Below are 16,785 nucleotides of genomic sequence, written 5' to 3'. Positions count from 1 at the left end.
CAACAATACCCTGTGACTGCAGTTCAATTACTCACTATCTACACACACATTACATTACATTACCCTGTCACGTTGTCACCCTCTTTTATATACCCGACTACCCTATATCTAGTAAATACTAGAGCAGTCGCCAAAGTACAGGATAGTTCTAGAAACGTGGCGTCACAGTAGTCATGTGACCTCGCTGACGCAACACTATTATATTTATATAGATACAGCTATACTAACATATGACACACATTAATTATATCGTGATTTGACCTGTTTTTCAACAAATAACTTTAAAAAGCCCACTCAACAGTAGATCAAATTATAACACTGATGTCGAAGCAGGATTACTTTGATAAAAACAAAATATAGCTTAGCTCAGTTTCAAAATAGCAACTAGATTCAGAAGCGAGAACGAAGCTTTGCTACAGATAATGAAACAAAGGAGGGTCGAGAAGAAAGACACCAAAATTAAAAGAAGACAAAGAAAAAGGGACAGAAAAGTAAAAGAAGATCAAGAAGAAAGAGACGGAAAATTAAGATACGAACATTAAGGAAAAATTAAAATTAGAAAAGTGAGAAAGGAAATTAAAAGAAGGCCAAGATGTAAGAGAGAAAATTTCATAGAGAAAGAGGCATACCGTTTAAAGAACTAAAATTTAAAATAAATCTGATTAAAGGCAGGATCATTGAAGCTACTGAAGATTTATAGAGAGATTACAACAGCTAAATTGAAGAAATACAGAATGGCTATAATAAGAAAATTGAAGATGTAAAGAAAGATACCAACAAGGTAAAAAAAACACATCAGTGACAGAATATAACATATGGAAAACGATTTGTTAAATACAAAGACGAAACCAGTCACACCTCTTTCTGCATCAATTCAAAAGTTCCAACTTAAAACACAACATACAACAAAATATGGAGTCACAACTAATTTGGTCTTCACCTATTCCACCACTACTGTTCGTCCTGTTATGGCAGAATCTTCATGGATCACTACAGCCATGTCACTACCAAACCCAGTTCCAGAATTTAGCTGCCCAATCCAACATCAGTCAATTGAGAAACCAATGGACTATGATGGAAAGGTATTATTGGAAGCACACCACACTAGGTTGAAAATTATTTCTAAAGTGAGCAAGTGGAATACTGAACAGCAAGCTATTCCTTTTGCTACCTCTTTAAAAGTATCAGCTTTGACAACTTTAAGTGACCTTTCAGTTGGGAACTACAACAACTATAGAGCATTGGCTGCTTGCTTATTCAAAAGATTTGGAATGATTCACCAGAAGGAAGTATCCAGAGTAAAGTTCTGGAACAGGGTATAGAGGGAAGAAGATATCTTAGAGAAACTTGTGGAACATTTCCTCATCAAATAATAGATTGATGGCACGTGACCGATTTATAGATGACATAACAAATGAGGTTATGAAAATTAGGTTGAAGCAAAGTAGGTGAACATTTTAAAATGAAGTTCTGTAGTTGGTAATGGAGCTTGAATCCATTAAAATCGCAGATAAACAACTAAAAATACCATCCATAGTTTAAGGGATCATCACATTGGATAGTATTAAATCATTACCTTTATTAACTCACTCTGACGATAAGCTAGAAAATCTAAAATGATTAATTAGGCAACTAGTTACACAGAAAGGAGGAAATAAATCACAAGAAAGTGGGTATTTTAAGTGTAACTTGAAATAACATATTTTCAAGAAATACAGACAAAAGCCTGTAGTGAATAAGAACTTCTTCCAAAGGATACCAGAAAAGGGAAACTTTTATAGACGTGGGAAACCTGAACATTACAGTCGAGACTGTAAGGGATCAACAGCTGTTAATACACCAGGGAGACAATAAAATAGGAATTGGCGAACATATGGGACAAAGTTCAGCTGAGAATACCTCATCTACTACAAAGGAGATAAGAAGTTCATTATTTAAAAAAACAGGTCAACATAAAAGTTCACGGGATTATTAATGGTAATCTTTGTAGTATGTTGGTTAACACTTGTTCTACAGCTACAATAGTTCAACCTGCTTTGGTAATTAAAGCGTGATGTAAACTATAAGAGGACATAAAGTTCCAGCAAGAAAAAAGTCAGAAGTTATCCATAGTGTAGGAAACTTCTCTGTGCTGCATGATGAGTGAGTAACTTTCATCAAGGAAGAGTGCATATTGGGAACTGCCTTCATGCAGAGATATAGATTCTAGGTTATGCTAGCTTCAAATAGCTTCATATCTATGACCATAAAATCCCTGTGTATTACATTATATTTACTACAGCACAAGTTGAAGTTCCAGTGACAATATAAAAGCAGTAATTTTACCATCAAGAAATGAAATACTCATTACAGAATTTAATAAACACAAAATTACATCTAGTGACTGGGTCATAATAGAAGTAAATACTCTAGTGTATCATGATGGATTAATGGTTGAAAGAAATACCGTAGATCTGAAAAATAAAATTTCCATAATTAAGGCCGTGAATACAACCATAAAATTCGAGTCAAATCTGGATGTGACATTGAAAAATGTGAGGCTGTACAGGTAGTGCTTTCACATCAAAGAAAATTTAATTGTTATCTTTGAGGAAGGATGTAGGGAGTTTGATGTTAGATCATTACATAAGAACAACCTATCACCTCGCTTACAAGAATTGTAAGATTGGAGCCATGACAGTCTTAGAAAGAATCAGTGCTATAAATTACATAAGTTACTCAAAGAATATCAAGACACCTTCTGCAGTGGACCTCATGACTTTGGACAAACAAATAAAACATCTCACAAGGTTGATACTGAAGATGCAATCCCAATACACCAGTTAGCCAGACGATTTCCACTTGCCAAATTGGCTAAGGCTTTCAAAGAAGGAATAAGTAGTGACAGAATCGTGTACTAATCCTTAGACATCACCTATTGTATTTGTGGAGAAAAAAGATTGATCAACAGCGTTTTGTGTGGACAACCATAAGGTAAATGAAGTTACAAAGAAGGATTCTTACCCACTGCTTAAGAATAACTCCACTTTGGATACGCTATATAGATAAAAATGGGTTTCAGCATTGGATCTTAAGAGTGATTAGTGGTAAGTGAAAGCCGACAAAGCAAGTAAAGAGAAGACAGCTTTTACTGCAGGAAATGGATTGTGACAGTTTGGTGTGTTACAATTTGGATTATTTAATGCACCTATTACATTTCAAAGTTTAATGGAGTGTTCTCTGTCTGAACTACCCTGGAATGCCGTGGTCCTGAATGACATGATTGCACATGTCAAGACCTTTGATAATATGTAATATGGTCTAAGGAAAGTTCTGAATATTTTTAGGAAAGAGAATCTTAAACTGAATCCCCAAAAAGTGTAAATTATTTTGTGAACAGGAGAGTTTGGTGGAACACGTAGTTAAGAAAGAGAAAATGTCTACAAATCCATCAAATACTGACTGCTCAGAATTGTCAAACACCACATAACATGCATGCTACACGAGGATTTCTTGGAGTAGGCTCTTACTATCGTTATTTTGTAAAATCATTTTGTGACATAGTTCGCTCCCTGCACAAAGTACTTGAAAATCCAAATAAGTTTTTTGGACTGCCGATTGTTAACAAGCATTAACAGACTGAAGAAGGAATTGACTATTGAACTTAGATACAGATTTTGCAGTGGGACTAGTGTTGTAAGAAGTACAACATTGAAAACAACCCATGATTGTCTACTGCACTAAGGCGAGGAAGGCTGTAGAAAGGAGGTACAGTACAACTCAAAAACAGCAATTTGGTGTTATTCGAGTCCAAAGGCACTTTCATAATTACCTATAATTACACTTCAGACAGATTATGCAGCACTGAAGTGGCAAATGAATTTTTGTAATCCAGAAGGCAGATAGCAAGATAGATAAAAACTCTAGAACTACAACATTAATATCGTGCATCACCCTGAAGGAAAACATGAAAATGCTGATACTTGGTCTCAAACACCATGTGTTACTAGAGAACATAAACACCATGAAAAGAGGGAAGCACAAGATTGTAAATACTACTAACTTAAATTACAGGAGAACATAGTCTAAGATGTGACATCCACAAGTGATAATGAAGAGATAATGTTGTCCAATACTAAAAATGCTTAGGTCAAAGACAGAAATCTGAGACCAATTGTTCAGTGATTCAAGAATAGAGTTGATAGACTCTCAATGTAAACTGTCTCCCTATACAGCCCGAGATAAAAATATATTGGACACAGTGGGATTCATTATGTTTACAAGTTGGCTTTTTCAAAATTGAGGAGATACCAGTGTACAGAAACTAAGACTACAGTTGGTTCTTCCACAGTCTTTACATTTTGAAGCACTTTATCATTTCCACAACTTTCCAACAGCTGGACATCTAGATATTAAGAATATAATGGAGAAAGTAAGATAATTCTTTTTTTAGTTGTGTGCTAGGGTTCTGTAGAGAATCAGTGAAAATCATGTGAACCTTGCTGTTAAGGAAAACCTTCATGAAAGAAACAGCATTGGCAACTACAACAGTTCTACATTGAAGCACCACTTGAGAGAGTTGCTTGGTCGAAATGCTTGGTCTTCTGCCATAGAGTAACAGTGGGAATAAAGACATCATTATTGTTATGGCCTGTTTTAAGAAATGGTGAGAAGCATATGCTTTTCCTAACCAGAAAGCAGTAATTCTAAAAAAGAAACTTGCCAATGAATTCATATCAAGATTTGGGATCCACATGTAACTTGAATCAGATTAGGAATGAAATTTGAATCAGAGTAAATGTGTCAGATCCTTGGATTAAAAAATATGACAATATCGCTTCATCAATCTTCTGACTGCAAGGTAGAAAAATACAATCATAACTTTTAAATCATTTAGCTATTTATGTGAATGGACATCAACATATGTGGGATCAAGATCTTCCATTGCTATTTATGAGTTATTGAACAGCAGTAGAAGAAGCATGAGGCAACATATCATTATCATTGATGTTTGGGAGATAACTCAAAGTGCCATTGGACCTTCTGTACTCACATCTGAAGGATAGTCACTCAGCAACATTTTACAGATAATCCACACAAAGGCTAAAGATCACTACTGATGTGAAAGCTTTAAATCAGCTAATTAAAAATGAAAAATTGCTATGATGTCAATTCTGATAAGAGCGAATTCCATCGAGGTGACATGTTATAGCTGTACAGTCCCCGTCACAGGAGAAGATGAAGTAGGATACTACATTGTGGAAAGCTGCAATACTATGTATACACAAGTGTAGTATGCTAAATCATCCTACTGTGCAGTGCACTACAAAATAGTACAGATGTAGTTTCATGTATGCCAGTAAGCAAGCAACATCTTTAATAATGGCAATATAACTTAGAAATCTTTAGAAAACTTTTAATATGTTTCTTATTATCAATATTTTGTTTTATTTCTCAGGATTGTTGTTGTATTTTATTTTTAATAATGAAAAACAGGAGAAACTGCAAGGGAAACAAACAACCAATTTCCTGGTAAAAATGTGTCTTTAATTATTATAATATTCTATGTAGTTTAAGGTTTTTAAAACAAAAAGACCTATGAACATCAGTTGCACTTATACCCATTCATAAATGTTTTATACGCAATCAACCATCTTTACTCTTAGATAGTGCTGTAAAGAATTCAAACTTTTGTACGTGTATGCAAAATTCATCTTAACTGATAAATTAAACTGTATGTTTTTTGCCAGTTTTGTTGTTTAGGTGAATTCCATCTATTAAATTTTCGCTTTCCTGTCCTATTGTCTGGCTAAGTTATTAGTGTCAAGGTTTACAATGAAAATATGCGACTGTAAGTTGCCAGTGTTCCTAAATTTGGCATACTGTTTTGGACAAATGTGGAATACAGATAAATTTTTAATCTACTTCAACTTGCTAGATGATTGTTCTCCTTCTGCAGTAGTTGCTGAAATTATATAGAAAATTCGAAAGGCTGTACAGCAGTTGGTAAGAATGGCTTAATGAGATTATGTTGTTTTTTTTAATCGTTGATATTAATTGACTAAACATTTTTCCACCTCTCCAATGCCTTGGGCTCTGGAAAATTTATCTGGCTTTCCTGCCCTCTCATTGGACATGACATATGCAATTGTGGCTATACTATGTAATATTACATTTTCAGAAGTTGAAATTTCCATAGTTTCTACATTCTGAAACACATTGTTATCTTCACAATCTTCCAATGGCAGGACACTGGATCGAGTAAGAGAATGTTTCTACTGGTGTGGGTGGCAGAAACCTGTGAAGAAGTGGAGTAAAATATGTAAACTTTGCTGTGAGCAGGAAGGTCTACAAGAAACAATATGAACAGCTACATAAGTATTGTGTTGGAGCACCACCCGAGAGAGTTGCTATCGATGTGCTTGGCCCTCTGCCACAAAGTAACAGTGGAAATAAATGCATCATGGTGTGAAGAACTATTTCACCAAATGGTCAGAAGCACATGCTGTTCCAAACAAGGAAGCAGAAAATCTAGCAAGGAAACTTGTCAATGAATTCAAGATTTGACATGCCTGTGGAACTTCATTTAGATCCAGGGTAAAATTTTGAATCAAACTTATTTGCAGAAATGTGTCAGATCCTTGGAATAAAAAAAAGATTAGGACAACAGCTCTTTTCCATTTTCTGATGGCATGGTGGAAAAATACAACAATACACTGTTGAATATATTAGCCAGTTATGTGGGTAAACACGAGAAAATGTGATATCAAAATCTTTCACTACTACTTATGAGTTATCAAACAGCAGTATATGAAGATACAAGCAATATACAATTATCACTTATGTTTGAGAGAAAGCTTAAATTACTATTTGGGACCTTCTGTATTCACATTTCAGAGGATAATCAATCAGTAGACTCTTACACAGAACATGTTGAGAGATTAGGGAACATAATAGATGTCATAACCCGGAAAGACTTAAATTAGTTAGTGGTAGAATGAAAATTCGCTATTATGTTAATGCTGATAGGAATGAATATCATCAAGGCAAAATGATATGGCTATACAATCCCCTCTGCAAGAAAGAATGAACTCCAAAGTTAAGTGAGTTTTGGTAAGGGCCACATGTTGTAATGAAAAGAACCAATAATGTGGTTTGCAGAATCCAGAAAGATAGGTGGTCCAAACTAAAGGTCATCTATCATGATCATCTTTGGAAATACGTCATTAACAAAATGGTCAACTGGGTAAATTCAGAGAAGAATTTGCAAGTGGAATGTCAACCTGCTGAGAAGCCCGGAGTTTCTGTCGAAACGACTTCCAAAGGATCATCGTGGATTCACTTGATCACCTACCTAGGAAAAAATCCCTAATGACAGGAAAGCCAGTAAAGATAATGGACAAGAGGTCATGCCATCTGCATACCATGAGTCTCAGAAGAGAAAACTACCAAAAATACTTGGTGAATGAACAGTTTAGCGTACTGTTTTATTTGTCTATTAGAATTGTTCAAGGGACTTCCCAATCTAGGAAGGGAGCAGTGTTGTAAGCTATATTTTCAATGTTTTCATTTCGTTGTTGATGATGATACAAGATATAGAGCGTTTATTAAAACTAGCCATCGAGTACCTAGAACGTTCGTGAATGTCAATAATAGAGATAGTTTATGAAATATCTATAAACAAGGATACACTATAAATTTGAGAATCAATGAAGTTTAGAGTCAGTTTTTTAGTTCATTCAATGATTACAAAATTGCTGAAGCATTCGATGAATATTAATTATCACGTATATTCAGTTACTCGGTCAATTAGCTATGAAGCTATACAAATAACCTCATTTATATGTTATTTGTAGTACCATTAGCGAGGATATTTCTGTGAACGAGGGCCTACAATTGATAGTAGCCAGTTATAACATTCTGTAGCAAAAGTTAAGGAAGAAACAAACTAATTTGTTGTTGTTATGTGGACTGGAAATAGCACTATTTTCACCCGAAAAATTATAAGTTTATTTTTTGTTGTTATGCACAATGGGATATCTGTGCTGTGTTCACAACAGGTATCGAAACCAGAACTTTTGCGTTATAAGCTTTCAGAATTACTGCTGAACCACTAAGGTGAGCATAATTTCAAAGAATCCACCCAATAATAAAATAGATTAAACAGTATGAATACACATAGGTTTCATGGGCTTTGTTTGCTTGGTTTTTTAGAGCAAAACCATATCGGACTATTTGCTGTGTCTGTTGCGGAGAATCGAACCCTGGATCTTAGCATTGTAAGCTCTTAGACCTAAGCTGCCCCATCGGGGGATTATTGATTGGCCTCTGGTGAAAACATGTATTATCAAGCAGATAAATAGATCTGGTAAATTTTGTAAATGCTAATGTTTTAGCTCTTTTTAAATGAAATTATTGTACTGTAATAATGTACCACCTTCTAAAATGTATTTCGGTCATGAAAACTGGAAACAGTCAATGATTTCGAACCCTACGAAAGTACCAGGTTTAACTTTCCCTTGTAGTAATGTGCGTGTATTATGACGTAGCGAAACAGTCATCCAATTCTGTTTTTTGTCATATCCTTTCCTAAATTGTGCATGTTAAATAATGTATTTTAAATAATATCACAACTGTTTTGTGGTTATTGCAGCAATTTAGTTTTGTTTATTTCATTTAGTGAATGTGATATTTTTGTGTACTTGTTTTAATTCCAAAATACTATAAAAAAGAAAAAAATTAAAATTTTTCGGAAAGTAGGGACCGTTGGTTATTCGTATAATTGCTACAGTGCCTTGCAAAAGTATTCATCCCTACTAATAATAATGTCACATTTTCATGAACTACAAATAATTTAAACAATTTTTTTAATGAATTTGTTTTTAGTCAAAACCATAATGATCAAACTTAACACTGTTATGTGTGAAGAAGGTTGAATGTCAGCAAAAACTGCAAAGCAAATATGTAAATTGAAATTTACTGATTGCATTAGTATTCAGCCCCCCTAAGTTAGTACTTGGTGGAAGCACCTGTGGCAGCAATTATTGCTGTGAGTCTTTTTGGATAAGTCTCTACCAGCTTTGCACAATGGGATGATGTAAATTTTGCTCATTCTTCCAGGAAAAATTGCTTCAATTCTGAAGAGTTTGTTGGGGGTCGTTGATGGACTGCAATTTTTAAGTCTCACCATCAATTTTTTATTGGATTCAAGTCAGGACTTTGACTGGGTCACTCCAGGACATTCATTTTATTTTTTTGAGTCCACTCCAAGTGTAGCTTTGGCCTTGTGCTTTGGGTCATTGCCCTGCTGAAATGTGAATTTTCGACCTAGCTTTAGATTGTTGGCTGACTCAAGCAGGTTTTCCTCTAGGATTTGCCTGTATATTTCACCATCTATCGTCCCCTCAATCCTGACAAGCTTCCTAATCTTTGCTGATGAGAAGCATCACCATAAGTGTTGCCACCACTATGCTTGACAACTGGGATGGTGTTGACTGGGTGATGTACTGTGTTGGGCTTGCACCAGACGTAATGCTTTCAATTTAGACCAAAATGCTAAATTTTTGTCTCATCTGACCACAGAACCTTCTGTCACAGGTCTGCAGTATCATTTACATGATTTGTCGCAAACCCCGTACGAGATTTAAGATGATTCTCTTTTAGTAATGGCTTCTTTCTTGCCACTCGTTCATACAGGCCAGCTTTGTCTAGAGACTGGAATATTGTCGATGTATGAACCTGTTTTCTGCTTGCCTTACTGCTTAGTATGGAATGGTGGTTTGATCTGGGTAGTGACTGGGTAGTATGAAGCACATTCCACTTCTTAATGATGTACTTCATCGTACTTAATGGGATAATCAGCGACTTTGAAAATTTCTTGTAACTTTCTCCTGAGCTGGGCTTTTCTACCACTTATCTTCTGACTTGCTTGCAAAACTCATTGGTCTTCATGGTTGGTTTGTTATACCACTATGTGAGTTATAGCTTGAAAAGATACATTTACTCTGAATTCAAGTTAAACCAATTTGATTACACACAGACAGAGACCATTACACTAATTTTGTGACATTTTAGATTAATCTTTTGCACCTAAACTGATTTAGAGTTGCCATAGTAAAGGAGATGAATACTTATGCACTTGAGAATATTCTAATTTTCTTTGAAAATCTAACTAACTTACATAATATCAGCGTTTTTTCAGCTTTCTTATTTTCGAGTAGATTGTGTAGATTCTAAATATAAAGTCCCATTTGAAAGTTTCATGATTGCAAGCTCAGATAGCAATAAAATGTGGAAACTTTGCAGGAGGTGAACACTTTTGCAAAGCACTTTATAAAAAGTATCCAAAACAAAATATATGCTGCAATAAAAAGTACACAAACAAGTGAAGGGATACTAGTTGGTGTACTTTTTATTGCAGCATTTATTTTGTTTTGTACACTTCTTATATCAATTCTATGAATAACCAATGATCCCTACTTTCCATTAATTTTTTTTATCTTTATTTGTTCAGTTTTTATGTCCCTGGAATGGACACAACATCTATAAACTTTCAGTGTAGCCATATCCCTCATAGCTATAACTTTTACAATCATTAAAACCACAATAACAAATTTATAAAATTTAATCCTTACTTTAGCTTACAGATAAGTGTATAAAGCTGTCAAAGTAGGGATAAAATTTTATAAATTTGTGACTGTGGTTTTAATTCTTGTTTCATGACTTTTTAAAATTCATAATTTTTTGATACTCTTGTGTTTTTGTTTTTTTTACTTTTTCTGTTATACCTGTACAAAATATATACTTTACCTAGTGTCTAACCGTCTATATGTAGCGCCATCTGTTGGGTTGAAAAGATATTTAAGTACATGCATGATATATTTACCATTTATATAAAAAAAATCTGTATATATTTATCGGAATATCAAAAGTGGATACACACAGACCAATCCGAGCCATCTAGGGGTAGCCCCGCTGACATGATCAGGTAGGTAAGTAGGTAGGTAGTAGACTAAAAAGTTGCTGTTTTATAAATTTTTGAATTGTTATACCGGAAATCTTAGCTATCTTTTTAGTGTGTTATTAGTACATATGCGCATAATATATCGTAACCAATACTTTGAATGGTCGATTTTTCGCTTAGGAATTCAATGGGGTGGTTTTTCGGCGCGTGAATTGTTTGGAAACCTTGTCGATCCCTACAATTAAGTAGTACCGTACTTAATAATTACTTATAGTAACATTAGTTTAACTTCGGTCTTTCAATTTCAACTGCCACACTGGTACTATGTTATTGTTAGACACCTAGTTAGTACTAAGAGTTGACATTTCAGTGTTGCGCTCGAAAATAGTCCCAACATCCGTGTTTTTACCAGATAGACCGAAAAAGCCCGAGCAATAGTCCGCGTCCCTATGTTGAACAACGGTAAGTTTACGAACTTACAAAGATAAAATCCGGGGTTAGGTTTATCGCAGTGGACACAGCAAATAGCTCAATGTGACTTTTCTCTAAAACGAAAAGCTGTTTCGATTGAATTTGACACGTGAATCCATATGTCACGGTCTCGTTATCTCGATATTATTATTTCTGGATAAATGATATTATGAAGCACAACTACTTTCAATATTACAAATACCTGTTACTGGTTCTTTAATGCTACTTTTATTCATTTATTAATTTTGGTCTGGGCTTGACGTTTGTAGTTTTGGTTCAAATTATGTTCTAAAATATTATTTTTACTGATGACTAGCTTTTGGTAACTACTTCGAGATGATTCTGTAGTGCACATTGGACATTTTAATATTAGTAATAAACGACCTTATAACACCAAATTTGTTATTTAACTGGACACTCAACATTTTGCAGGAGCGTTACACTGAAGGACAAACCGTAACCAATAGTTACTCGAAATATTTTTGAAATCACGCGAAAGTATATAAACATCATTGTTGTAAAATTATATTGTCATACATAATGCTAACTTAAGGGATGGGACGTCAAATTATTTTGAAATGTTTTGTATAAGTCTAGAATCAGTTTAAGAAGTGTCTTGTTTGCCACCGATAAAATTCTAATGGCGAAATGTTGACCTAACTAAAAACAGTTATATTTTCTGCTATAATAAACAAATGTTTTATCTGAATAATCTGTTCTGAGCGGTAATATGTTGACAATGCAAGGACACTTAGCCTAACAGAGAAGTTCAATTAGTTTTTAAGGTTTACTGCAGTGGATCCCAAGATGGATTCAGCGAGACCCAGTATTTGATGGTGGTTTGGTAAGTTATCAACACGTGTCCAAACTTTATAATTTAAAATACCCTGACAACAGACAATTCTTTGTATGTTTTCGAATATTCTCGCAAAACTACACAAGGCCTATCTGCGCTAGCAATGTCTAATTATGAATTGATAGGTAGACTAGAGGGTAGACTAGTCAAAAGCATCCATTGCCAACTCTTGTCTGACTGAATAGTGGGATTTGACTGTCACTATTATAAAGCACCAATGGTCTCAAAGTGCGGAAAGCGATTTGTTTTTTCGCCATAATCCGACACGCTAACCACTAGGCTACAATTGGCAAACAAAACAGTATCAATTATATTTATTGCAATAAATGTAACTAGGCGGCGTTATTTATGCTTACAATTTTTTTTCTCGAAGAATAAATGTTGAAGAAAGTAAGGTACTCGAGTGTGGCTATTATTTAAAATGTTCATTAGACTATTAGGTGGGAGTCTTAAACCTAAGGTCTTGAAGTCCCTCAAGCTGAAGGTTTGGTTTACTGGACTTGGAATAGAAATAAGTTAATAAATAAGAATGTGAAGCAAGTCTCTAAGTGAGATAGATGCACTTATTCTCACTATTCAGCTTATAATAGACAGATATATGTACTGAGAGTGTTTCAGAGGGTTAGTTTGAAGTTAAGCGCAAAGCTACACATTGGGCTATCTGTGCTCTGCCCACCACGGGTATCGAAAGCCAGTTTCTAGCCTTGTAAGTCCGTAAACATACCGATGTGCCACTGAGGGGATACTGAAAGTGATTATGAAAAGCTTAAAAAAATTGTCTTTGAATATTTACATTTTATGTTATCATGTGCCAATTTTTTAAAGCTAATTTTTCATATGACACTTTATGATGTCGCTTTAATTTTCATCCCATATAATATTAACCTAGTTATTAGTTTTTAACTTTTGAAAAATATTAATTAAAGTACCAATAGAGTGTAGTCCTCTGGTGGGTCAGATTAAGGTCTTCCAACGCTAAAATCTGGGATTTGATTATCATATTTCGGAAAACCTGTTATGTGGCTTTGACCTGGACTTACTTCATATTCCGATGGGCCAATTGCTTGACTCGTAATAGATATTTTAGAAAAATTTCACTAGAGGGTTAAAATTTACTAAGCTTTGTAATAATTAATTTTTACAAGTAGCTTGAACAATATTGTTGCGTCAGCGAGGTCACGTGACTAGTATCACGCCACCTCTTTCTAGAAATATCCTGTTCCTTCATGAATGCCCTAGCATTTACTAGATATGTGTTAGTCTAGTTATGTCTAGACTACTAGATTGGGGGTAGCCTGGTATATATAAGACGGTCACAACGTGACGGGGCAATGAGTAATTGAACTGCAGTCAGAGAATGTGTAATTGAACTGAGTATTGTTGAAGTCGAGCACGTGAGACGTTCGTTGAGAATTATAGTGTTTGTTATAGCGCGACTGTTGAAATTAAGTGTATAGCAAAGTTATATTCTAAAAGAATAAAACAGTTTTATTTAAGAAAGGACTTTTGTCGCTAAAGTTTCGTCGAACGAATTTACGGAAAATTAACTAACGAAAGGAGACGTAACAATATGATAAAGACAACTATTGCTGAGAAACTAAACAGAGTAGGACTCAAATTTATGAACTACAACTGCTACAGAGTGAAATCCTTTTATAAATTGTTTATAATTAATTATACGTCTCATAAGTTGGGTCTGTTTTGAATTTCGCGCAGAGATAATCGAGGGCTAGCCGTCCTTAATTTAGCAATGATAAACGGGAAGGAGGGCAACTAATCAACACCACTTACCGCCAACTCTTGGGCTACTCTTTTTACCAACTTCACATTATAACGCCCTCACAGCTGAAAGGGGTAGCATGTTTGATGACTGAGATTCGAACCCACGACCCTAAGATTGCAAGTCGAGGATTTGTTCAAGAGGAAGAGTGTATAATTTTAAGAACTTATGATAGAAAGCAAAGAAGAATTATTAATATTATATCAACCATACTACATGTGCAATATACAGTGCCGACAAGGCCAATATCAGGGATCATCGGGCGGTAGAGAAATAACAGATACTGTAGCAGTCGGGGGTGCACTGCTCCGGCATCTGAAGTTGGAGTTGTGTCTCAATTCTTCATAAACTAAAAATATGCACATAAAAAATTAGTTGTTCGGTTTACAACTGAAGTTAAGTGTCTTTCATAACTCAACTCTCAGAGTGTCAGAGAACACTGGTTGTTTGCGATTCACCTGTGTCTGCTAGTGGAACTTTCTCAGAATAAAAACTATCTCTCAGGAGCTGGCATCAAAGCATTAAAATAAGACACACGGATATATTATTAAAACGCTTGATAAAATACATTTTATAGTTATAATGTGCATTCAAAACGTGCACATTTTAAAACGCTTATTATTTACATAATATGCAACTAAGTTTTTAAGTTATTCGTGTTGACAGGACAGGTGGTGTGCAACGTTTTATAAAATTCCATGTTGTTAAAACCGTAGCACAGTTAAAGATATAGTAAATTAATAAGATATGCATTTGTAAAACTTGTTTGAATGTTAGATGTTTTATAAGGTGGCTGGTTTTTTGTTGCCGTTTTTTTTTCAATTTAAAGGAGGTTGAGTTAAATGTTTTCGTTCTGGAATATATGCGTATTCAGCTTAGTACTAACGTAAGAAGTCTCTGATAATTAATATATATTTTTATTGTTTAAAATTTGCTGACAAATATTGAAATTAGGATTTTAATATGAGATCTCCACTCTATTAGTGACATCACATGTCTGACAAATTTTGGTAAAGCTCCGTCTCTATACAATTTAATATTAAATCATTGGTAGTAGTCTACCCTTTCCCTCTCAGTGATGAACAACAACTGTAATGGTGCGAATTAGATTAAGTAAGTGAAGTGTAATAATTAGCAATTTCATTTAAGTCATGTTCAAATCAGAATTACAGCAAGAATTAATAACACAATATTATTATTTTTTACACCAATTATCTATTTATTTTTGTTTATTTGAATTAACTTTACTATGATTCACAAGAACTGGTGATCTTAGAGCAGGTCATGCAACAACAATAACGTCAACGGGAGAAAACTCAGTTAGTTTGTTTGTTTGGAGTTAAGCACAAGGCTACACGTTCGTTCGTTTCTGGCAGTTATTTAGATTTAAAAATAATTATTTCCAAAGAAATAATTACTAATCTAGAGTGCTTGAAGATTAAACAATCCTCCTTCACCCCGCGCGTGGCCTAGGAATATGGGCTTAACTTGAGAAAATGAGAAATTAATGCAGACGAGGTATGTAAATATAAAAAAGTAAATGAGAGTAACTGTAAACAATAAAAAGTGAAGCGCAAAGTAGACTAAACTAAACGGCCGATATCAGACTGATGGTCCATCAGGGCGGCAGGGATCTAAAAATCCTATGCCAAGAACTTAATGGGGGGGGACGGGAGTACCCTGAGAAGAGAAAACCCACTTTCACTGGTAATGACCAATTTGTTACCAGTGCCCGGTTAGCAAGAAGTAAGTAAGCTTTTGAATGAGTTGTGGAGTTTCCTGATGTTCGCCATGGTTTTATTGTGGAACAGGATCCGGTTACAGGAGGTGGTAAAAGTGGTAAAGGCGTGGGGTCCTCGGTGTCGGTGGTGAGTGAACGGAAGATACAGAAAGGTTCATCAGGTAGGTAGAGATTGGGGGAGGTGTCAATTAACTAAGGCGTTTGGTGAGATTGATGACGATGATATGGATAGTGGCTTGGGGCTGGGAGGTGGGTTGTTGGTTTTTTGATAGGCGTCGTTGGTAACTGTGAAGACTTGCAGCTGGGTCTGGGTGCCTTTTTTCTCCTAGTAGTGGTGGTTTGGGTTGACATGTCTTGTGATTCAGTGGTGGGCGAGGTTTGAATAGCTTGGTCTATTGTAATAGGATGGGCAGTACAGTACTGGTTGGCAGTGGTTTTCTTTAGGGTGTTGAGAAACATGTGCTTGGGGGTGGGTTAGGAAAGGTATGGGGTGGGTGAGGTTTACGGTAAGGTTTTTCTGCCTTAAAGTGATGATAATCAAGGTAGCAACCATGGGTGAGGATGAAATCTGCTATTGTTTTGGAAGTTGTGACTACTTTCATGAACATGGAGGGTGAACCTGTTTTTCTTTGACAGGATACGGTTGGTTGTAATTTCAAGGGCTTGATGAATTTCCTCTGGCGTAAAGGATAAATGGACGTTCCTGAGAAATATTGAGTGGAGACTGGCATTGCTTTTGGGGGGTTGGCAAGTGACGGGAGGGTTTGAAGACCAAGGGTGGCGAAGGTATCGGAAATCTTCGAGTGACTTGGGTTGGAGGAGTATACCTCCCATTCGTAGACTTCAGGTGCATTCAGAGAATACTCGGGCTTGAGGCTTGTATTGGTGGATGAAGTTAGCCATGTCCCGCGGTGAGAAGTCGAGTGGTAGTCCGTCGATGATTAATGGTGGAGTAGGGTATGAGACAGACTGCATACTGGCATGTATCAGGGTCG

This window comes from Limulus polyphemus, unplaced genomic scaffold, assembly GCF_000517525.1.
Source record: "Limulus polyphemus unplaced genomic scaffold, Limulus_polyphemus-2.1.2 Scaffold3443, whole genome shotgun sequence".
Lineage (NCBI taxonomy): Eukaryota > Metazoa > Arthropoda > Merostomata > Xiphosura > Limulidae > Limulus > Limulus polyphemus.
Note: the sequence above shows the minus strand (reverse complement) of the source record.